The sequence below is a fragment of the Populus alba genome, chromosome 11, assembly GCF_005239225.2.
Source record: "Populus alba chromosome 11, ASM523922v2, whole genome shotgun sequence".
Lineage (NCBI taxonomy): Eukaryota > Viridiplantae > Streptophyta > Magnoliopsida > Malpighiales > Salicaceae > Populus > Populus alba.
In genome coordinates this window covers 3,130,261-3,156,294 of record NC_133294.1, presented here as the reverse complement: position 1 = coordinate 3,156,294, position 26,034 = coordinate 3,130,261, and the positions used below count along the sequence as shown (strand labels likewise).

The 26,034-nt window shown below is 33.8% G+C and overlaps 1 long non-coding RNA gene and 2 pseudogenes across 1 annotated transcript in view; all 3 read left to right on the top strand.

The window, feature by feature from the left end:
• Positions 1–3,577: 3,577 nt before the first annotated feature.
• LOC140956126 (uncharacterized) overlaps positions 3,578–26,034 on the top strand; it is a 58,377-nt gene continuing 35,920 nt past the window's right edge. The window contains exon 1 of the long non-coding RNA XR_012171190.1: positions 3,578–4,081. This is a non-coding gene — a long non-coding RNA (uncharacterized lncRNA). The remainder of the gene's footprint in view (positions 4,082–26,034) is intronic.
• Positions 6,366–10,102, top strand: LOC118036313 (disease resistance protein RUN1-like; annotated as a pseudogene).
• Positions 16,841–25,897, top strand: LOC118036314 (uncharacterized; annotated as a pseudogene).

The following is a 26,034-nucleotide window of genomic DNA, read 5'->3' as shown; positions in this document are numbered from 1 at the left end:
TGTTTTTTTTGAAAAGAAATTAAATGTGAAAATAATGATGGGTTGAGTTGAATTTTTTTTAGATTTGGGTGTTATATTGAAAGCTTTTTAAAACTAAAATAATTTGGCACTCAGTGCACAGCTATGAATTTGCATCATTTTTTGTATGACGCAGGCCAATTTGATTTGTGACTCAGTGTCCTTAGACAAGTGTAAAAATAACACCACCCTCACAAACCAAATCATATTTTGCCTCATCGAAGTAGTTAAGAAGGCCATCATCAGATTGTCCGTGCATCAAATCTTTCCCGATGTCTTCTTCATGCACTTTCAATTCCAAATCAATCGAATAGGAACGTTGCTCTTCATTAACTTGATGTGTCTGTGACAATCCACCAGTAGATGTTTATTCATGGTTTGCAGTGAGATCTTAATATGAATTGGGTATGCTAACTGCTGACCAGACATGTGTAGGGGCGGAATCCGGGACCGGTGATGTACTGATAATTGCTCATCGGAGGGGTAAGCACATTGAGACACAATATTTAACGTGGTTCGGCAAATTACCTACATCCACGGGAGAGATAGATATTATTAGAGATAGAAAAAGAATACAATACATGGAGGAGGATCACATCCACTCAACTCCATCTCTCATTGCTACATAGGGCAGCAGGGGCTGCTGGTGGCAACCCTTCTCTTTCTTTCTCTCTTCTTCTCTTTTGTAGCTCTCCTACAAGGCTCTCTCTCTCATTTTTGATGCACTCTTGGTGTCTATTTATAGGCTTCAATGACAGCTCCTCTTGCTCCTTTGTCATCAATGGTGGCTGCCAAACTCATCTCTTCTTCAACAAAGATGGCTACCAAGTCAAGGTTGGTGGTTGCCACCAACAAGCCTCCTTTGACAATGTCAACATAATTGGCAATATTCCAACAACATGTCTACTAGAAGAAGAGATAGGACTCAAGTACATGTGGTTGCCAATTGTATCCAATGCTCCAGCAACTTCTTATGTTCCTCTTTCACAAATTCTTTATATGGTTGTACATGCAAATTAATCAAGGTCACCTAACGCACAGTTAAGAGGTTTAGATTGAATTTTTTTTTTACCGGATTGCTTCAGGCTCTTAACAAGTTGGTGCTGCTTCTTGCTTATCTTCAAGTATGACATATATTTGGCACCGTCGCTATGGTTGACTTAAAAGCAGAAAAATTGATGGACTTTGCAATGCCTGCTCCACCAATCCAGCAGCTGTTGCCTGGCTTTCTTTCGGTAACTTCCCTTTCTTTCTCTTTTTCATGAACTCCTGCTTGAGACTGCCTAAATATCACTGTACCTGCGAAGTAGCTGACCCTTCAGTTTCTTGATCTTCAGCTAGCTGACCCTTCAGTTCAGGAGAGTTCTCATTATCACTGCTAGATGCTTTCTCCTCTGCAACCAAGGAGCAAGGATCCCCGGAAAGGAAGTTTTGTCGAGCATATGGAGAAGGTGAAGAAGTGAAAATTGCCTCTGGTCTCCAAAGCACCATGATGAGCGCGTAACGATGGCCTTCTTGACATTGAATTGGCCTTCTCAAAGGTTTGAGTATACTGAAAGGAAGTGGGTTTATCTCTTGCACGATGGCCTCCAAGTTATCTCCTGCAAGTGAGAAAACTTTTCCCAACAATCGTTCACTTTCTCCATATGCAACAGTCTCTTCCAAATTTAAAATTCTTGATCCCCGTTGCTCATTTTTATAAGTTCTGCTTTATTTCAAACTCTACATTTTTGTTCTTGTATGTCTAGAAAATTTTTTCCTTTGCTCATTATATAATTTTGCTTTGATGGAACAGATAGAACTTTAGGCCAACAGATTCAATGTTGTCCTTGAATATGATGAAAATGAGATTTTAAGGTGGTTTCACGAGGAAGAACAGGAGTGGCTACTTTAGAAAGAGTTCGTAGAGTACGTACTTGTCATTCAAAATATCCTCACCCGCCGCGCACCGGATTTGTGGCTTTGATCTATTCACATGGTTCTCTGCTATGTCAGTATGCAATCCTTATCGTCTTGTTTATCTTGAAATCAGAAACAATACGAGGGGTAGAGTCTGGGTTTTTTACCTCAATTTTTCGATATAATTTTTGGCTGAAAAATCTGAATTGTTATGGGTAAGCTATTGGAAATTTGGGGGCAATGATCCTGCATTTGATAATGGTGATGAATTCAGTTTTTCAATGTTTACAGATGATCCAGTTGTGCGAATGTTGCATGAAGAGGAAGGATTGATGATAATAGCAGCTCATCAAACATTGAAGTTAACACAATGATAATGTACCTGTATCAAAAGCAGAAATAGCTTCTCTTATTATTAGAAATTTTTATTGTAGTGACTGTTGTGATTATTGATAATCCATCATCCCAAGGATAAACCTTCCTCCCGAGATCTAACCATTCCAAAATTCTTCAGAATGTCTTTCCCCAGTTTTGCATACTTCTTTTGAAGTTGTTGTACACTCAGCCTTAGAGTTCAAGACAGGACTCTGAGTTAAACACTCTGCATTTCCAACATGAGAAACTCTCTCTCTCTTTCTTGGCATAAGTTTGTCTTCTAAAGACACCAGCAGAAATGTTGTCCAGCAGGGCAACCCAACGAGTAGAATCAGAGAAACAGATAAAATGTAATCAGCAACTTCCCCTCCTACCATCCCTATTTAACCAATTGCTTTGTTTTTTCTGACTAATTCTTCATATATATACACTTGAGTTTCAACAGAAAGAAAAAGCTAGAATCAATTCAAATGATGCAAAATTACAGGCTAGTAAACTTTCCACGTCAGATATGAAGAGCCTTGATCCTGCACGTGCCTTTTTCTTACTGGTGGGTGAAAGTAAGAAGAACCGTGTGAGTTGATGAGAGGGATTATGTGTTGTGTGTGGCTTACCAAAAAAAAAAAGATTATGTGTTGTGTGTGTGTCTAATGTCCCTTTTGGTAATTATAACAAGAATTACAGGCCCTAGTAAACGTGTGATAAAAATTTCTGCTTGATGTTTTCTCTCTATTTAAGTCAAGAATGGACAGAGCAATAAAGAGATCTGCATCCATTGCTTCTTTGCATTATGTTTGATGGTGTGGTATCCTAACTACTGTTTTGCAAACCCTAAGTACAGAATTCCTACTGCAAAACCTGAAATTGACCTTCTGCTGATTTATTAGGACTCGTATGCATGCTATACATCTATTGATATACCTAGGGTTTGTGCTATATAACATTGAAATTACAATTCCTCTGTCAATCTTTCTAACATGTATCCACTTGAGGTTTCTGTGGGTGCATAATAGAGCCTCGAATTTTCTGTTCTGCAATGCTAGCTAGAGCCTTCCTTCGATTCAAGGTGCTTTCGGTGTATTCTGCCAGAGGTGGGAGGTTGAAACATATAGAGATGAAATGCTTAGAACCTTGAATTTTCTGCTCTACAATGCTAGCTAGAGCCTTCCTTCAATTCATGGAGCTTGTTGATGTATTCTGCCAGAGGGGGAAGACTGAAACATGTAGAGATGATATGCTTAGAACCTTGAATTTTCTGCTATACAATGCCAGCTAGAGCCTTCAATTCATGGAGCTTTTTGGTGTATTCTGCCAGAGGTGGAAGACTTCCTTGTTCTCCATCTTTACTTGCTTGTCCTTGAATTATCTATCGATTATGCTGCGAATGCAAAGACATGTAAACAATACGATGTGAGAGGACATGAGATGTTTAGTTGGTTACCTTTGATGCCCATGATCGTTCAGCCTGTTGACACACATCTCTAACATCTCTTCCAGATAGATGAATACAGCAAGAGCAAATATGACTGCAAAGGAAAATGAAAGAAAAAAAATGAAGCAACTTAACATAGTACAGAAGGAATGCTCTCATCGCATGGACCAAAATCTTTCCAAATTGATTGCAGCCCAACCTCAAAACCACATTTATGAGAATTTCTACATGAACACAGAACAATTCGATTGCTTACTCCTCTGTTGCTCTAGCAAATTCCTCTAATTCCGATTTTGTTAGGTGCTAAGCATTCTGGGCAGCTATTTCCAGGCGATTTGCCGATCAGGTGCACCAAAGGTAACCATTATCAAACACGACTAAGAACGCACATAAAACATGAGTTAGAATGCACTCCAATTGGCCCAGGCAATGATCAACATGATACAGAGATCTTTGCACTGATTTACACTCCTCTCTCAATAGTGGCTTTCTGAGTTTTTCTTGGGGGAACAAGTGCAAATTGACCAAACAAGTTTGTTTCTTGTCCTCAGCACGGATGCGTTTAGAAAGATGCAAAATGTAAAATTTTGTCCAGCTAAATTACACAAGTTCTACGGAAGTTATGAGCACTTTCCCAATAGTGATGTGTACCTGTATCAAAAGCAGAAATAGCTTCTCTTAAGTCTGTTTGGTATTGCGGTAGCTGTTGTGGTTGTGATTTGAAAAAAAATTATTTTATAAAAAGTAGTTTAGTTGAGGTTGGTTTGAAAAAATGGATGTTTAGTTAAAACTGTGGTTGAAATTGAGGTTGAAGAAAAAATAGTTTAATGTGTTTAGTTAATAATGCTTTTGAAATTGAGGTTATAAAATAATTTTAAAAAATATATATTAATATTGATGGTTTTAAATTTAAATATGGTAGAATTAACTACTATTACATTATGAAATAAATAATACTTTATATAAAAATATTTTTTATTATTCCATTAAATTATTTATAATTCCAATGTATACAAAATTCAGCCAATAAGAACTACAATTTTATATAATTTTGTGAGCATGTAATAAAATTAGATAAAACATTATCAGGTATAAAATTGAAATGAATTTAATTTATTTTATACTAGTTTTTCAGGAAAAAAAATATTGCTCACATCACAATGTAAGTAAATTTAATTCACTCTAAACTAGTTTTTTTAAAAAAAAATTATTAAAAAAAAACTGTTAAAAAAATTAAAACACTAAAAAAAAAAAAAAAAAGTCACATGAACAGTGCAATTCACTGGTGAACATTGTTGAAACTCGTAAAAAGCAGTATCTTGCTGCTTTTAAAAAATCATGTTCCAGCCGCATGTAAATGGTGGGACCCAAGTGTTTTAATTGTTTGACGATTTGTAACCAAATAGTATTGTCATGCGTTTTTGAAGAAACACGAACGCAAACGCATAGCCAAACGAGCTCTTCTAAGCAAATTAAAGAGAAAAAAAAAGGTCTTAACGCGGAAATGGCCCATACCACAGAGACCTTCAAGGTTGATTTAAAAGCAGAAAATTGATGAACTGATAAGAGAACATCAGCGAAGGGAAAGTGAGGATTGCAGGTAACTTTATCAGATTTACTTTATACAAAAGAAAAATATCAAATTTACTTTACCTTTATCTTGATTTTGATCTTAATGTTTGGTAAGTGCTACTTTAAGTGCCAGGTTCAAAATTTAATTTAACATAATTTGATGTGTTGGATTTCGCAAAAGAAAGAAAGAGAAAGGAATATTGCGCTGGAAGTAAGAGAAAGCACTGTAAAAGAAATTATACACATTAATTATATATAGTTAATTAATGTAAGATTGGCCCGACCCATGGGTGCTCTTAATATATGTGGGAAGAAAAATCCTAAAGAACAAGAAGGTCAGGAAAGTCATGGGGAAGAAATCTACACAAAGATGTAACATGCAACTTCCCCTCCACGCGTGATAAATGATTTGAGCAAATAAAAAAAAAAGAATAAAAAAAGAAAAATGGTCCTAACGCGGAAATGACTTGTGAGGTTGACTTAAAAGCAGAAAATTGATGGACTGATAAGACAACATCAGCGAAGAGAACATCAGCGAAGGGAAAGTGAAGATTGCAGGTACTCTCTTTCTTATCTCTTTAGTATAATGTTATATTGTGGAATGTAACTTAAATTAATTCACTGTTTTAGAAACTAATTAGTGATGATCTCATCAACCGATTTTCTTGGTTCAGCATAGAGATTTATCATATCTACAAATATTTTTCTGAAAGGGCATGGAGGAGTTGATTGCTGGGAAATAACTTGAAAATTGGTCTTACAGAAAAAGTAAGATAATAATAAATGAACACTTCAGCTTATTGGTGTGCTGTGTCGATCTTGAACTATCGACTTTAATCCTGCAATTCCTTCTTTTTTTGTCCAGATCTTTGTAAAGTCTTATCTTTGCTAGACTCGAAATGGCTGCTGAGAAATATCAAGAATCCTACTCTTCTCGGTTTTCTAATTGTAAATATCAAGTGTTCTTGAGTTTTAGAGGTGAAGAACACCCGCAAGAACTTTACCGATCACCTCTACTGGGCCCTGGTTCAAGCAGAGGTTTCACACATTTAGAGATGATGAAGAGATTCGGAGAGGAGAGAATATAGAGTTGGAGCTCCAGAAGGCAATACAAGAATCGAAAATATCGATAATCGTGTTCTCGAAAGACTATGCTCGGTCGAGATGGTGCCTCGATGAACTTGTGAAGATCATGGAACATAAGAGGACTGCCGCCTCCATAGTTTTGCCGGTATTCTACCATGTGAATCCATCTGAAGTCAGAAATCAAACAGGGAGCTTCGCTGCAGCATTTGTGGAACAAGAAAAGCGCTTCAAGGAGGAGATAGAGCGGGTGAAGGGGTGGAGGATTGCTTTGAAGGAAGTTGCAGATTTAGCTGGAAAGGATTTAAGAGATGGGTAAGTTGCATCTCTTGATTAAAATACACAAAGCATAAGACTAGAGTGCTGGTCGTGAACTCTTAATTTCTTTCAGTTAAGTATTTAAATGAAGACCGATAAGAAAACATAAAAGAAAAAAAAATAATTTCTTTCTTCTTTTGTTTGTTTGTTTATTTTTTTTTTCCAAACATGATTTGGTGATAACGCACCTACAAATTTAACTATCAATCATTGACATGCAACCTGCTTTAATTTCTTAGCTAAATGTTGTCTATTTTTATCCTTTATAGAGAGACTAGCAATTATCGTACATTGTACTTTACGTTTTGATGTAGTTACGAGGCACAGTTTGTCCAATCTATTGTGGAGAATGTCTCAAAGAATTTGGATCCAAAAATATTTCATGTCCCCCTTCATTTCATTGGAAGAGATGCTATGGTACAATATATCAACTCATGGTTGCAAGATGGATCCCATGGTGCTGCCATTGCTTTACTCTATGGAATTGGTGGAGTGGGAAAGACAGCCATAGCTAAGAGTGTTTTTAACCAGAACTTTAATAAATTTGAAGGAAAGAGCTTCCTGTCAAATTTTAGATCAAAACATATAGTTTGCCTGCAGAGGCAACTTCTTTCCGACATCCTAAAAAAGACTGTTGATGAGATAAATGATGAAGATGAAGGAATTTTGAAGATTAAGGATGCATTACGTTGCAGAAGAACTCTTATTGTTCTAGATGATGTGGACAAAAGGGACCAATTCAATAAAATCATTGGCATGCAAAATTGGCTTTGTAAAGGAAGTAAAATCATTGTAACAACCAGAAATAAAGGTCTGTTTTCAGCTAATGATATTGAGTGGTTCGAGTGCAAAGTCGAACCTTTGGATAACAAAAAATCGCTTGAGCTTTTCAGTTGGAATGCCTTTGGGAGAGCTTACCCTGTTGATGGTTTTGTAGAAGACTCTTGGAGAAATAGTACATCATTGTAATGGACTTCCATTAGCTCTTGGAGTTCTTGGCTCTTCATTGTCCGGAAAAGGAAGAGAAATATGGGAAAGCGCATTACAACAAATGGAAATGATTCCTAATTTTGAAGTTCAAAAGGTTCTTCGAATAAGTTACGACTATCTTGATGGTGATTATCCGAAGAACTTATTCCTTGATATCGCATGTTTCTTCAATGGAATGGATGTGGATGATGTAGTTAGGATACTGGATGGGCTCGATAAAGGTGCAAGATTTGGGATTGACAATCTCATCGATAGATGTCTTGTTGAAATCAACAGTGATCAAAGGTTGTTGGATGCATCAACTAGTAAGAGATATGGGTAGGGAAATTGCTCGTCAAGAAATCACCCAAATGTCAAAGAATATGGCATCATGGGATGCTTTTACAGTTTTGCAAGAACTACTGTAAGTAGCTGAATTTTTTTTAAATGTCTACTTAAATGGTTTGTGGTGCCTTGACATATTCATTCATCAACTTTCCTTTTTCATGTACTTTTAATATTATTACGCAGGATGCTGAAAATTGCGTGGTCTTACCATTGATATGCATGCATTAATGGAATATCATTATGCAGAAGTTGTCTGTACTGATTCAATGGTTTGTCACAAGCGCCGCAGGCTTAACTTCTTTCAACAATGGCTTTCCAATTTTTTCTGATGGGGGAAAATTACAAACTAGCCAAACAAGTTTGTTTCCCATCCTTAGCACGGATGCTTTTAGAAAGATGACAGATGTAAAATTTCTCCAGCTAAAACTGCACTAATTTTCATGGAAGTTTTGAGCACTTTCCCAAGAATTTGATATGGTTAAGTTGGCATGGATTGTCTTTGAGCTCCATACCAAATCACATATGCTTGGAGAAGCTGGTGGTTCTTGATTATCCAGAAGCTGTCTAATTGATGCTTGGAAGGGCAAACCAGTATGTATCGAGTCTCTCTATGCTCTCTCTCTCGTTTCAATTGATAACAACTAAATTCATGTATTTTCACAGTTTCTTCCAAAATTAAAAATTCTTGATCTCCGTCACTCTCGTGATCTCATTAGAACCCCAGACTTCTCGGGTCTCCCAGCCCTTGAAAAAGCTAATACTTGTAGACTGCATCCGTTTGGTTCAAGTTCACGGATCTATTGGTGATTTACAAAGATTGTTGATCTTAAATCTAAGAAATTGTACAAGTCTTATGGAGCTTCCAGAAGAAATGAGTAGATTGAATTCACTTCAAGAGCTGGATTTAGATGGTTGCTCAAATCTTAACAGCCTGAATATGGAGCTAGAGCATCATCAGGGACGCAATTTGCTTCAAAGTGATGGAATTGTTGCAAGTACATCATTCATTTCATCTCTTCCATTTGAAGCTATTCTTTCCCTCTAGGTTTTCAATGAGGAAAATGTTGAGATTTACCTTGTTTTCACTGCCACGCTTCTTGAGAGTCTAGATTTAAGTGGAACTCCAATTCGTTTTCTTCCGGAAAGCATCAAGGATCTTGGTCTACTCAGACACCTATATTTAAAGAAATTGCAAAATGCTTCAGGCACTCCCAAGGCTTCCATCCCATTTGATTCGTTAGATGTGTCCTTTTGCTATTCACTGCCAAAACTTGCAAATCCAAACAATTGGACTGAAGTAGATGGTTGTGATTACTTACTCGAGTTCCAAGATCGGATAAAGCAAGAATTAATCCAAAAGTTTGACTCTCACATGTTCAGAATAATGGACAGTTAGTGCTCAAATACAGACATCGAGATTTTCAGGTCCTCCCTCACCCATTTTATTGTTTTGGAAATCTACATTTGAATACTTTCTTTTGCTTATTTTGTAAAACATTGTTTTTGGTGGTACAGATAGCATTTCTGGATGGCATATTCAACGTTGTCGCATCTGTATTTGATAAAGATGAGATGTTAAGGGGGTTTCATGAGGAGGAGGAAAGGGATAAATGGCTAATTCAGAATGAGTTTTGTAGATACCTTTTCATTCAAAATATCTTCACCTCCTCCTGCACACCGGATATGTGGCTTTAATCTGTTCACAAGTTGTGTGATGTCAGCATACCATGGCTATTGTTATGTTTATATTGAAAATCAGAAAACAATACCAGTGGTCGATCCTTGCTTTGTAAAGCCTTTGTCTTCCCTATGAGATACAAGCGTGATGTTTCGTGAAAATCCAAAATGCTAAGCCACAGGAAATTAGGGGGCGATGATCCTACATTTGATAATGGTGATGACGTGAGTATTTCAGTGCGTCCACATGGTCCAGCTATCCAAATAAGGACCGTTGGTGTACAATGGTTGCATGAAGAGGAAGGAAAGGATGAAGTTATCACTGCCCCCAACAGTAGCGATGATGATGATGGTGATGCAGCACACGTAGCCAAAGTAGAAATAGCTTCTCATATACTTCAGAAATTATAATTGTGCTTTCCTTGGTAAACACAGGGCTGGCAATTTCACTTTTTGGAATTTTGCAAAGAAGGGGTCTAGAACTTGTATTCTTTTAGGCTTCATTAAAGTAGAGGTTTGCTTTTTTAGATTTCAACCGTAAAATGAAAAAAAAGCTGGAAAGCTTTTGAAATAGTTTTTTCTTTTTTTATTGAAAAAGCTTATCATGAAATAGTTTTGTCTCTAGTAATCTTCCTCCTTTCTTTGTCTAGCATGAGATCTTTTATTTATAAATATTTATAAGGGTTTTCATATTAAAAAAATGTAATATGATATTATTTTATTAATTAATTTTATTTATAAAATCTTATATTTATAATAAGATATCTTATTTTTGTGTCAATTTTCTATTGACCAAAATATATGCAAAGATCTATTTTTTCATGTTATTTTATCTATTTTATTTTATCTTTTTTATGTAAAAATAAAAATAACAACATTATGAAATTTGATTAGTATTTTTTTTTGTTTTCTATATATATACCCTCACGAGATAAGTTCACTTGTTAAAAAATAAATGGGCATGTCTTTAAAATATAATTGAGAAGGTTTTATAATTTGAATATATTTCATTTTAATTAAAAATTTAAATTGATTTTATTAAATTTTCACAATAAATTAATATAGATATTTTATTATAAAAAATAAATATAATAATAATCAAAAATTAGAATTTAAAAATTAATTTTGAATTGAAAATTATCAAATTAAAAGATAGAATTAAAATTCAATAACAAAAGTGGAAATCCTAAAATTTTCTATTGTAGCCAACAACTTTGACTGCCTATGAGACTCTTTCTTTTCATAAAAAAACAGTTACTTTGAGATCTTGGTTTGAAAAGTCTCGTTATCCTGAATCAAAAAACGCAATCTGTTCATGATTTTGATTAATGATCGATACAATTGAATCAGTTTTTCAATATACCAGCACTGCACTGTCACCCATGACCTCAAACATTATGACCCTTTTTTTATCAACATTATGAGGATCTTGGAATGTGTTTTCATTTCCCTGGTTTTTGACAGCAACAGTTGTTCTAGGAGACGCGAAAGCCACAAAGTTCTGACCACTTGGACTTTTTAATGGTTGGCTGTTGGAGCTATATCATGGCATGCTCTGTTGGCAGTGATGGAGGTATGAAAAGCTCGAATTATGTTGCACTGGTTAGCTTCTGTAGATTTTTCTAACTTCACAGGGGTGAAGGCAAAGGGAAGAAATCAAAAAATGCTCCGATCTGATACAGAACCAAGGAGTTGGACATTATTTAATTCTGTTGGGTTCTCCATTCTCTTAATGAGCCCTGGTGAGGTGTGGTTCTTTCTTCGAACATTAAGAACGAACCAAGACCTTAGCTTCAAGTGCTTGTATGAAGCACCAAACTTGATGAGAAGTACTTTTCATTTTGCAAACAATGTCCAATACAATATTATGCGAAAGAACAGGCGAAAAGAAAGATAAACAAATTAACTATAGCTCCCATGCACCTGCACATGTGACTGGATGGAAGTAAATAGACATGAACCACCTGTGGAGATCACCAAGAGACGGCAACCAATTGTGTGGATTGTGGAAGTGCTGCAGATTTAAAACAGCAGATTTATGGAAGTTACTTTTTGATCGGTACAAGTAAAGGACTTTATTCCATGAACAACGTTTGGAGAACCCAAAATAAGAATTTTTTTGGGTCTTTCACATCTGTCTCCAGAGAAGCACGCAGGCACTTTTTGAGGGGGATCAACAAATGGGTGAACGGAGACCCTTGCCACCACTCTCTTGTGTTGATGATCCTGCCACTTCCGTCTCTTTTTTTTTCTTCCATTTATTGTGTATGGGACTTTGCTTGCTAAATTATTATGCCTAAACAATAAGAAATCATCTTCCAACTCCATACCCAAATACTCGCCTCTAGCAAAGAATCCAAAAACACATCACCACACCCACCAGACCACCTTGCAATGAATGAGAAATATGACTCAGATTCGGGAGCTTCACTTCACAGCACCTGGATAAACAATTCACGTTATAGCATACTTGGGCGAGCAATTACGCGGCGAGTACTAAGTGATCTGCCTACAATAGGCCTAAGCTCCTCCCCAATCGAGCATTCTTGAAGGATGTTGCTGGAAACACAACCATAACCCATCCCAACAGGTGTATTTCTTATTATCATCCCACTTCAAACGCATCCCCATCGTGACCCTGCTTTATCAGAAACATCGCAGAGAACTTTTCAGTGATAGGAAATCGAATATGCAATCCTTAACTTAATAAGCTGTTTATGTGTTGGATGTTTTATTGTATAATACGAAAATCATGTGGCGTGCGTTAGATAATGTTTGTTGCTAATTAATTTCATTAGAGCATCCTATTAATATGTTACGCAAAAAAAAAAAAATTCCTAATTTTCATGTTAAATTGAGAATTTATCCCGGAATAAAAATGGGGATGTCACAACTTCTCTCTTTTTTCTTTCTCTCTCTTCCTCTTCTGCTATTTATCTCGCCAACCAACCTCCCACTCTTTCTTTCTCTTCTCTCTCTCATTCTCTCCTCGAGCAACGACCCTCTTTTCTCTAACAGGTATGGCTTCTCCTTCTCTTTTCTCCTCGGTTTGTTTAATTTTTTTATTTGTTAATTAACTCATAACTTGTCATTTTTTTTATATTCTCAGATTAACCCACAACTAATATAAGGTAAGAATTCTCCTATTTCTTCTCTAAGTTTTGTGTGTTTTTTTTTTAAATTTATTTTCTTAATTGTTTGAATTTTTTTTCATATGAGAAAATTTTGTTATATTTAGTTTTTTTTTTCAATTTTTTTTTCAATTAAATTAAAAAATAAAAAAACCTAATTGAACTTTAAAAAGGTTTAAGTGGCTTGAACAGGAGCTAAAATGAAAGAAAAATAAAGTTTAGAAGTCAATTTGTTAGAAATTAGAAAGAATCAATAAGTCTAGGGACTTAATTGAAATTTGGTTTATGTTAACTAATGCAACTAGGGACTTAATTGAAGGAAAAAAAGTTTGAGAGTCAATTTGTGTCAAGATTGCAATAATTAAAGGTTCAAAGACTAAAATGAATGGGTGTTGACGTTTTGAGAGGCAAATTAATTTAATCAATGGTGAAATCAAAAAAATTAAAAGTATAAAAGGGCAATTGAGGATGAAATTAAAGAATATCAAGACCAATGATCATACTGTAAAAGACACTAAGTGCTCAATCAAAGAAATCAAGTGGCATAATTGAAAAGATTATTAAAGATTGTGACCAATTGAGGGTTTGTTTGTGAAATAACAAGAAAATAGGGACCAAAATTGACTTTCACTTATTAAATTTTTTTAAGGCCCGTTTGTTTGCTGGAAAGTAGTTTCCTTTTTGAAAGTGAATTTTGGGAAAGTAAATTCCAGGAAAGTAAATTATGTTTTGATGTTTGGTAGTGTAATAGAAAATAAGTTGGAAAACACTTTGTAGTGTTTGGTTATGTTATGGAAAATAAGCTGGAAAATAACTTATTAATGTTTTATTTTTTTCAAGTTTATTAAAACAATGAGGAAACAAATCTTACAAATTTAGAAGTTGAATGAGAATTGAAATTGTTAAAAAATATAATTTCATAAATTATCTCAAATAAATAAATAATAATCAAATAATAGAGATCAAATATAATAAATAAAAAAATTGAAAAGATGAAGAAATTAAAATAATAATAATTATCATTTCATAAATTATTTTCAAATAAAATAAGTAACAATCAAAAGAATGAGGATCAAATTTGATAGATAAAAAAAATTTTCAATTAAAAATGGTAAGGGAAAAAACAAATAATAATTATAAAAATAAAGATCAAATTTAATATAAAAATCAAATTTCTAAGGGATGAAATTGAAAAAAATATTCAAAATAATATATATATATATATATATTAAAGTTTGAAGACCAAATTTGATATAATCAGCAAATAATATGATATTTCTAAATTTTTCATAACTTTTAAAAATATTTTCAGTCTAAAATAAAAGAAATGATGCATTAGTCCTAAATGTTAGGAGTAAATTGAAAGCAATCCCCATTTGTTTTTAGTATGATCAGATTTCTTTGCTCAAGTACTTGAAAGACATTTAATACAATACGTTTTGGTCTAAACCGAAGACAATATTTATTATAAAATTAATTGACCTGTTGTTGATTGGTCTACTAACGATGTCTTATGAGAAAAAAAAAAAAAAACATTTATAAAAGCATGTGAGTTCAGAGAAGCTGATTGGAATATAGAGGAGATATTTTAGAAAAAGGCAAATAGACGTAATGGAAAACTAGGAGAAATTAATGGCAAACAGATATAAAATTTAGGGATTTAATATTATGTTATTGAAATATTTTCTAGCTTCAGGATGGCAAAACAGAAGCAAAAGATTTGAGAAAAAAGAGAGAAACAGAAATGATGTTAATAGCCATCATCTTCTCCTCTTAATTAGAAACAAAAGATTCTTACTTCAGGATGTCACCACTAGCCATCAACTTGTGGAATTTATTTTCTGACTTTTTTCTTACTTCACCAGGTCATTAGCCGTCAACTCCCGGCACCAAAATTTTCCATGCATAACTGGTCAAGCCTAGACATTCCGACTTTCTGCTTCCGCCATTAGCCATGGAAAATTCCTCACGCGGAGACGTTCCATACCATAGAGAGAGAGTGGACTTGTAGGGATGACTTGTCTTAAAATTACAATCCACCCTTTCTCTCTCAATTTTAAAACCATTCGCCCATGTCTTGGGCCCAGTTGACTTGTTCAGAATAAACTCATTTACATGCAATTTGGCTAATTAATATACAATTTGAAACATAATAAAGGCTGCCCATTAAATATATGTATTAATAGAAAAGGTTTTTTAAAAAATAATCTTACTTCAGGATGTCAATAGCCATCAATTCCCGGCACCAAATTTTTCCATGCATAACTGGTCAAGCCTAGACATTCCGACTTTCTGCTTCCGGCATTAATTAGCCATGGAAAATTCCTCACGCGGAAACGTTCCATACCATAGAGAGTGGACTTGTAAGGATGACTTGTCTTAAAATTACAATCCACCCTTTCTCTCTCAATTTTAAAACCATTCGCCCATGTCTTGGGCCCAGTTGTAGACTTCGTCTGAGGATATATCGGAGACGTATCGTTTTAACAAGACAGCAGAGTTCCGCGTCTTTTGAATCATTGGCAATGGCAGGTATGAATACGATGGAATTTGAGATGTTTAATGGTTTGTTCCTGGATATAAAAAAACTCGTGAATTAGATTTTTTATGAATTAAATTTAAATTAAATAAAAAATATTAATTTAACTAAACCTTGCTAACTCCCGATAGGATCAATATCAAAAAATTATTTTTAAAATAAAAAGTAAAATTATTTTTATTTTTATAAAATAATTGACTTAAGTTAATTGAATAACGCAACTACCCAGAATTTATTTCGAAGCGTGTTTAAGAGTGTTTGTAACAATTGCTTTTTAAAATGCTTTTCATTCCAAAACACATTAAAATAATGTTTTTTTATTTTTTTAAAATTATTTTTTATATTAACACATCAAAATAATTTGAAAACATCAAAAATATATTAATTTTAAAAAAAAAAAATTTAAATTTTTTTTAAAATACTTTCAAACCGCAATACCCAGCATACCCTAATTGTGTTCGTATGAGTGTCTCTAATGTCCCTTTTGGTAATTATACTCTACGCGTGATAAATGATTTGAATTTTGAGAAAATTAGAAGAAAAAAAAATGGTCCTAAAGCGGAAATGGCCCATACCCCAGACTTGTAAGGTTTATATTAAGAATTGTCTGGCAACGTAGTATAACTTGTATTTTTTAAAAATTTTAAAAACTTTTTTATTTAAAATTATTTTTTTAATATTTAAAATTATTTTAATACCCTTATATCAAAAATAATATTTTTAAAATAAAAAAAATTATTTTAATTATTTATAAAAAAATATCCCTTTAAAAAAAATAACAACACTTTCAATCACAACCTTAAAAGCATAAAATTGATGAACTGATAAGAGAACATCAAGCGAAGGGAGAGTGAAGATTCAGGTACTCTCTCTCTCTCTTATCTCTTTTAGTATTATGTTATATTGTGGAATGTAACTCTGCTGTAACTGAGAATCACTTAAATTAATTCACTGTTAGAAACTAATTACTGATGGTCTCATCAACCGATTTTGTTGGTTCAGCATAGAGATTTATCAAATGTACAAATATTTTTCTATCACTTTGTTTTACAGAAAAAGTAGGATAATAATATATGAATACTTCAGCTTATTGGTGTGCTATCGATCTTGAACTATCGGCTTGAATCCTGCAACTCCTATTTTTTTTGGTTCAGATCTTTGAAAAGTCTTATCTTCGCTAGACTTGAAATGGCTGCTGGGAAATATCAAGAATCCTACTCTTCACGGTTTTCTTATTGTAAATATCAAGTGTTCTTGAGTTTTAGAGGTGAAGACACCCGCAAGAACTTTACCGATCACCTCTACAAGGCCCTGGTTGATGCAGGGTTTCACACATTTAGAGAAGATGATGAAATTCGGAGAGGAAAGAATATACAACTGGAGCTCCAGAAAGCAATACAGCAATAAAAAATAACGATAATCGTGTTCTCCAAAAACTATGCTTGGTCGAGATGGTGCCTCGATGAACTTGTAAAGATCATGGAACGTAAGAGGAACGCTGACTGCATAGTTGTGCCAGTATTCTATCATGTGGATCCATCCCAAGTCGGACGTCAAACAGGGAGCTTCGCTGCAGCATTTGTGGAACATGAAAAGAGCTTCAACGAGGAGATGGAGCGGGTGAATAGGTGGAGAATTGCTTTGAAGGAAGTGGCTGATTTAGCTGGAATGGATTTAGGAGATGGGTAAGTTGTATCTCTTTATGAAACTACACAGAGCATAAGACTAGAATGTTTGGTCGTGAACTCTTAATTTCTTTCAGTTAAGTATACTGATAAGAAAACATATAAGAAAAAATAAAATAAAATACTTATGATTTCTTCATTGTTTTTTTTTTTCCAATCTTGATTTGGTTTTAATAAGGGGTGATAATGCACCTACAAAATTAACTATCAATCAATCATTGACACGCAACCTGCTTTAATTTCTTAGCTAAATGTTGTTTATTTCTATCCTTTATAGAGAGGCTACTTATTATCCTACGTTGTATTTTACCTTCTGATGTAGGTACGAGGCACAGTTTGTCCAATCTATTGTGGAGAATATCTCAAAGAATTTGGATCCAAAAATATTTTATTCCCCCCTTCATTTCATTGGAAGAGATCCTCTGGTACAATATATCAACTCATGGTTGCAAGATGGATCCCATGGTGCTGCCATTGCTTTTACTCTATGGAATTGGTGGAGTTGGAAAGACAGCCATAGCTAAGAGTGTTTTTAACCAGAACTTCTATAAATTTGAAGGCAAGAGCTTTCTATCAAATTTTAGGTCGAAGGATATAGTTTGCCTACAGAGCCAACTTCTTTTTGACATCCTAAACAAGACTGTTGAGATAAATGATGAAGATGAAGGAATTCTAAAAAATTAAGGATGCAATATGTTGCAGAAGAACTCTTATTGTTCTAGATGATGTGGACAAAAGGGACCAATTCAATAAAATCATTGGCATGCAAAATTGGCTTTGTAAAGGAAGTAAAATCATTGTAACAACCAGAAATAAGGGTCTGTTTTCAGCTAATGATATTGAGTGGTTCGAGTGCAAAGTCGAACCTTTGGATAACAAAAAATCGCTTGAGCTTTTCAGTTGGAATGCCTTTGGAAGAGCTTACCCTGTTGATGGTTTTGTAGAAGACTCTTGGAGAATAGTACATCATTGTAATGGACTTCCATTAGCTCTTCAAGTTATTGGCTCTTCATTGTCCGGAAAAGGAAGAGAGATATGGGAAAGCGCATTACAAACAATTGGAAGTGATTCCTAATTTTGAAGTTCAAAAGGTTCTTCGAATAAGTTATGACTTTCTTGATGGTGATTATCTGAAGATCTTATTCCTTGATATCGCATGTTTCTTCAATGGAATGGATGTGGATGATGTAGTTAGGATACTAGATGGGCTCGATAAAGGTGCAAATATGGGATTGACAATCTCATCGATAGATGTCTTGTTGAAATCAACAATGATCAAAGTTGTGGATGCATCAACTAGTAAGAGATATGGGAAGGAAATTGCTCGTCAACAATCAACCAAATGTCAAAGAATATGGCGTCACGAGGATGCTTTTACAATTTTGAAAGGAACTACTGTAAGTAGCTCAAATTTTTTATATGTCTGCTTAAATGGTTTGTGTGGTGCCCTAACATGTTCATTCCTTTCTCATGTACTTTTAATATTTTTTAATGCAGGATGCTGAAAAATTGCGTGGCCTTACCCTTGATATGCATGCATTAATGAAAGATAATAATGCGGAGGTTGTCTGTACTGATTTAATGGTTCGCCGCAAGCGCCGCAGGCTTAACTTCTTTCAACAATTGCTTTCTGATTTTTCCGATGAGGGAAAATTACAATCTGGCCAAACAAGTTTGTTTCCTATCCTTAGCATGGATGCTTTTAGAAAGATGAAAGATGTAAAATTTCTCCAACTAAACTATACTAATTTTCATGGAAGTTTTGAACACTTTCCCAAGAATTTGATATGGTTGTGTTGGCATGGATTGTCTTTGAGATCCATACCAAATCACGTATGCTTGGAGAAGCTGGTGGTTCTTGATCTATCTAGAAGTTGTCTAATTGATGCTTGGAAAGGCAAACTGGTATTTATCGAGTCTCTCTCTACAGCTATCTCTCTCGTTTTCAATTGATAACAATTAAATTCATGTATTTTCACAGTTTCTTCCAAAATTGAAAGTTCTTGATCTCCGTCACTCTCGTGATCTCATTAGAACCCCAGACTTCTCGGGTCTCCCAGCCCTTGAAAAGCTAATACTTGAAGACTGCATCCGTTTGGTTCAAATTCACGAATCTATTGGTGATTTACAAAGATTGTTGATTTTAAATCTAAGAAATTGTACAAGTCTTATGGAGCTTCCAGAAGAAATGAGTAGATTGAATTCACTTCAGGAGCTGGTTTTAGGTGGTTGCTCAAATCTTGACAGCCTGAATATGGAGTTAGAGCATCATCAGGGTGCAAGCTGTTTTCAAAGTGATGAATTGTTGCAAGTACATCATTCATTACATCTCTTCCATTGAAGCTATTCTTTCCCTCTAGGTTTTCAACGAGGAAAATGTTGAGATTTACCTCGTTTGCACTGCCACGCTCCTTGACGAGACTAGATTTAAGTGGAACAACAATGCGTTCTCTTCCAGAAAGCATCAAGGGTCTTGGTCTACTCGATTTCCTATATTTAAGAAATTGCAAAATGCTTCAGGCACTCCCAGAGCTTCCATCCCATTTGCGGCTGTTAGATGTGTCCTTTTGCTATTCACTGCAAAGACTTGCAAATCTAACCGTTTGGACTAAAACCGATGGTTGTGAACAATTTGTCGAGTTCCAAGATTGGATGAAGCAAGAATTAATCCAATTGTTTGACTCTCACATGTTCAGAATAATGAAAACGGTTAGTGCTCAAATACAGCCATCGAGATTTCAGGTCCTCCCTCACCCCTTTGTCAAGCCTATCTCCTCCCTATTCGTTACAAGCGCGGGGTTCGTGAAATCCAATCGCTAATGCACGGGAAATTAGGGGTCGGTGATCCTACATTTGATGATGGTGATGACGTGAGTATTTCAGTGCTTCCACATGATCTAGCTATTCAAGTAAAGGCGATTGGTGTACAGTGGTTGCATGAAGAGAAAGGAAAGGATGATGATATCCAATCAAAGGATGAAGTTATCAATGCCCACAACAGTAGGGATGATGATGATGATGATGATGCAGCACACGTAGCCAAAGTAGAAATAGCTTCTCGTATTTTTAGAAATTATTATTGTGCTTTCCATGGTAAATACGGTAAATACAGTGCTCGGCCTGCTGGCAATTTCGCTTGGTGGTATTTTGCAAAGAAAGGTCTAGAACTTGTATTATATTAGACGTCAACTAGTAGAGGTTTGCTTTTTTAGATTTCAACCGTAAAATGAAAAAAAAGCTCCAAAGCTTTTGAAAGAGTTTTTTTTTTTTTTCCTTCAAAAGCTTATCTTGAAGAGTTTTGTATCTCTATTAATCTTCCTCCTTTCTTTGTCTAGAGATCTTTTATTTATAAAATATTTATAATAGCTTTCATATTCTTTTTTAATATCATATGATATTACTTTATTAATTAATTTTTATTTATAGAATCTTGCATTATTATAATAAGATATATTAAATATTTTATTTTATATGTCAACCTTCTTTTATTGACCAAAATATATGTGAAGAACCAGTTCTTTTTCATATTATTTTATCTATTTTATTTCATTTTTTTTATGTAAAAATAATATATGATGAAATTTTATTTGTAATTGTTTTTTTGTTTCTACATATATCCTCTCGAGACAAGTTCACTTGCAGTTAAAAATATTTGAGAATGTCTTGAAAATATAGTTGAAAGAATTTTATAATTTGAATATATTTCATTTTAATTAAAAATTGATTTGATTGTATTAAAGTTTTCACAATAAATTAATATGGATATTTTTATTGTAAAAAATAAAAAAATAATAATCATCAAAATTAGAAATTTAAAATTTAATTTTAATTGAAAATTATCAAATGAAAAGATAGAATTAAAATTTAATAACAAAAGTGGAAATCCTAAAATTTTCTACAGTAGCCAACAACTTTGACTGCCTATGAGACCTCGGTTCAAGCCTGGTGGACCTTCAAAAAGCACAACCGGGTCGGGTTAACATAAATAATATGGACAGAATCAATTAATGGGCTTCACATGTCTAGCCTACCATACACACCATCGAATGAATATTGAATATTGAATCCCAGTGGGGCTTTGTGGCCACGTGATTAGCTTAAACTAGATTATTTACCTGAACTTTATTACTAGTAGGGCAAAGTTTTTTTAATATAAAAAAGATGTTGAGGTGATGGTAGTGTTTTTTTTTTTTAAATAAAAATAATTAAAGACATAGGTTGTTAAGTTGCCTTAATTCAATAAATATAATTAATTTAATAATATAATTAAAAAAATTGAGAACAACAATAAACAAAACAAACTAATAATTAAAGAAATTCACAATGATCAACTAAAAAAAAAATGCTTACCAATATTACATAAATATATCCTCATAGTATTTGATAACAAATATATCCTCATAGTATTTGGTAACGAAGAAAAAAAATCAAATGAGAATGTAACAACCTTATAAAAAAAAATATGAATCTCAATTTTAGACAATCATATGTTAAAGGATAAAATTAAAAAATAAAAAATAAAAAAATAATTATTGAATTATGCTTCGTCAAGGTGGTGCTTCGATGAACTTGTAATGATCATGAAGTGCAAGAGGAATATTGACTGCATAGTTTTGCTAGTATTCTATGATGTGGATCCATCTGAAGTCGCTGTAGCATTATTGGATCATGAAAAGCGTTTCAAGGAGGAATGGTTTTAGGAGATGGGTAAGTTGTATTTCTGAATGAAATTACACATAACATAAGACTAGAATGCTGCTAGTGAACTCTTAATTTTTTCAGGTTTGTAGTAAAGCATTTAGACAATGACTGATATTACCTCTTCAATTTAGAAAAAACTGTACCACTCACAACTCAGTGAACATTAAAGAAAAATAAAAATAAAAATAAAAAAACTTGTTTTTCTCATTTTCTGATATTTTCGTTCTTAGTTACCTGAAAAAAGCAATGATTTCTACATTATTCCATTTTCGGTTTCAATCATTGACGCACAGCCTGGTTTAATTTCTTTTTTCCAAGACACTAAGATTTTGAAACTTTATAGAGAGACTTGCTAATTATCATATGTTGCATTTTCTTTTTGATGCAGGCATGAGGCACACATTGTCCAATCTATTGTCGACAAGGTCTCAAAGAAATTGGATCATAAAATATTTCATATCCCCCTTTATTTCATTGGAAGAGATCCTCTAGGAAAACATATCAACTTATGGTTGCAAGAATATGGCTCCCACAGTTCTGCCTTTGATATACTCTATGGGATTGGTTGTAAATATCAAGAATCCTCATTTTCACGGTTCTCTAGTTGTAAATATCAAGTGTTCTAGAGTTTTAGAGGTGAAGACACCCGCAAGAACTTTACCGATCACCTCTACACAGCCCTGGTTCAAGCAGAGATTCACACATTTAGAGACGATGATGAAATTGGGAGAGGAGAAAATATAAAGTCAGAGCTCCAACAGGCAATACAACAATAAAAAATATCGATAATCGTGTTCTCCAAAGCATATGCTTTGTCGCGGTGGTGCCTGGATGAACTTGTAATGATCATGGAACGTAAGAGGAATACTGACTGCATAATTTTGCCGGTCTTCTATGATGTGGATCCGTCTGAAGTCAGAAATCAAACAGGGAGCTTTGCTGCAGCATTTGTGGATCATGAAAAGCGCTTCAAGAAGGAGATGGAGCTCCTGATTTCATTAATTAACTAATTTGAAGTTCAATTAAGTCCCAAACTTATCAATTCCTCAATTAAATTCTTAATTTGGTTAATAAAACTAACACAAAGTTTAATTAAATCCCAAAACTTCTACTTGCTGTTAACCTAAATTTTAATTTATTCTTCATTTATTTCATTTATTTATTTTTTTAAGAAAAATAATAATAAATTAAAATAAAAGGGTTGGGTTTTTACACGATCCAAACCAAAGCACTTCTGCTTAGAGAAGCTTGTGGCTCTTTATCCAATCCAAACCAAAGCTTGTATGTATCTAGTCTCTCTTATTTTTCAATGGACAGCAACCGATTTCAAGTGTTTTCACAGTCTGCTTTATACAACCGACTTGTTGTATACTGTTTTCACAGTCTGCTTTATTCCAAAATTTAAAATTCTTGATCTCCGTTGTTCATTTTATAAGTTCTGCTTTATTTAAACTCTACGTTTTTGTTCTTGTATATCTAGAAAATTTTCCCTTTGCTCATTTTATAAATTCTGCTTTGATGGAACAGATACAACTTTAGGGCAACAGATTCCACATTGTCCTTGAATATGATGAAAATGAGAAGGAAGAACAGGAGTGGCTACTTTAGAAAGAGTTTGTAGAGTACTTGTCATTCAAAATATCCAGTGGATATGTGGCTTTGATCTATTCACATGGTTTTCTGTTATGTCATTATGCAATCCTTATCGCCTGGGTTTCTTACCCCTTAATTTTTCGATAGAATTTTTGGCGAAATGATGTGATGACTTGTCTTAATTAGATTTTTCTAATTAGATTTTTCTAATAAAGTATTTTGCCATAAACTTCTCCTCTTAATTAGATTTTTCTAACTTCACGATGTCAATAGCCATCAATTCCCGGCACCAAAACTTTCCATGCAAAATTTTCCTCACGCGGAAACGTTCCATACCATAGAGAGAGGATGACTTGTCTTAAATTTACAATCCACCCTTTCTCTCTCAATTTTAAAACCATGCCCATGTCTTGGGCCCAGTTGTAGACTGGTCCAATTACAAATATAGGATGTGCTTGGTATCATGTGTTTTTTAAAAAAATTAAAATTTTTTATTTTAAATTAATATATTTTTTATGTTTTTATATAAAATCTAATTCACGAGTTTTTTATATATGAGAAATTAAATTATTTAAATGAATAAATTCTAAATAAACAAGAAATTAAATTGATTTAAAATGAAACACTAATAAAAAAAATTATACTAGTTGACTAATTTATTTTAATTTAAACCAATTGCTTTGTTTTTCGATTAATTCTTCATAAATCTACTTTACTTTCAGCAGATTCAAATGATGGCAACTAGAATTACAGGCCCTAGTAAACTTTCCAAGTCAGATATGGAGAGCCTTATCCTCCACGTGCCTTTTTCTTACTGGTGGGTGAAGAAAGAAGAACCGTTTGTGAGTGATGGGAGGGATTATGTGTTGTGTGTGTGTGTAATGTCCCTTTTGGTAATTATACCACAGCGAACTTCTAAGGCTGACTTCATAGCATCTCCAACGTAATATTATTTTAGTTTTTTTATGTTTATTTTACATATTTTTTTAAAAAATATTATAAAAAATGTTTTTCCTTTCCCACAAATATTATTCTTACATATCTTTTAAAAAATATCAAAACCAACAAAATAAAACCACAAAAAAAATAAACCAATTAAATATAACTATATAAAAGAAAATAACATCAAACTTATTAAAAAAAATAAAACAATATATTTATTACTATTTAAAATATTATTATATCAATTAAATTCTTCAAAATAAACATTTTCTCCAGGAGATGGTCTTACAAGTAAAAGATTACAGGTACTCTCTCTCTCTCTTATCTCTTTTAGAATCACTTAAATTAATTCACTGTTAGAAACTAATTATTGATGATCTCATCAACCCAATTTCGTTGGGTTCAGCATAGAGATTTATCATATGTACAGATATTTTTCTGAAAGGGCATGGAGGATTTGATTGAAGGGAATTAACTTGAAAACTGTTTTTAAAGATAAAGTAAGATAATAATACATGAACACTTCAACTTATTGGTGTGCTGTCGATCTTGAAAACTGTTTTTATTTTGTTCAGATCTTTGAAAAGTCTTTATCTTTGCTAGACTCGAAATGGCTGCTGGGAAATATCAAGAATCCTACTCTTCACGGTTTCCTAATTGTAAAATATCAAGTGTTCTTTGAGTTTTTAGAGGGTGAAGACACCCGCAAGAACTTTACCGATCACCTCTACACGGCTCTGGTTCAAGCAGGGATTCACACATTTAGAGATGATAATGAAATTCGGAGAGGACGAGAATATAGATTTCGAGCTCCAGAAGGCAATACAACAATCAAAAATATCGATAATCGTGTTCTCCAAAGACTATGCTTCGTCGATATGGTGCCTCGATGAAACTTGTAATGATCATGGAACGTAAGAGGAATGCTGACTGCATAGTTTTGCCAGTTATTCTATGATGTGGATCCATCCCAAGTCAGACGTCAAAACAGGGAGCTTCTCTGCAGCATTTGTGGAACATGAAAAGAGCTTCAACAAGGAGATGGAGCGGGTGAATGGGTGGAGGATTGCTTTAAAGGAAGTGGCTGATTTAGCTGGAATGGTTCTAGGAGATAGGTAAGTTGTATCTCTTTATGAAACTATACATAGCATAAGACTAGAATGCTTGGTTGTGAACTCTTAATTTTCTTTCAGTTAAGTGTACTGATAAGAAAACATTATAACAAAAAAAAAAAAAAAAAAAACTCATGATTTCTTCATTGTTTTTTTTTTCCAATCATGATTTGGTTTAAACTATCAAATCAATGACACACAACCTGCTTTAATTTAATGTTATCCTGAATTAAAAGACGCAATCCGTTCATGATTTCGATTAATGATCGATGCAATTGAATCAGTTTTCATATACTGTCACCCATGACCTCAAACATTATGAGGATCTTGGAATGTGTTTTCATTTCCCTGGTTTTTTACAGCAACAGTTGTTCTAGGAGACGCGAAAGCCACAAAGTTCTGACCACTTGGACTTTTTAATGGTTGGTTGTTGGAGCTATATCATGGCATGCTCTGTTGATTTTCCCAACCCATTCTCTCCTGATGCAAGAATCAAGTGCTAAAAGTATTCCAGGTGTAACCGGTTCTGCATTATAAACCGAAAAACCAAACCGTATTCGGGATTTTTGAAATATTCTAATCGGTTTAATCAATTTTTTTTTTGATTTCGATTTTTCGGTTAAATGTTTTTTGATTTTCT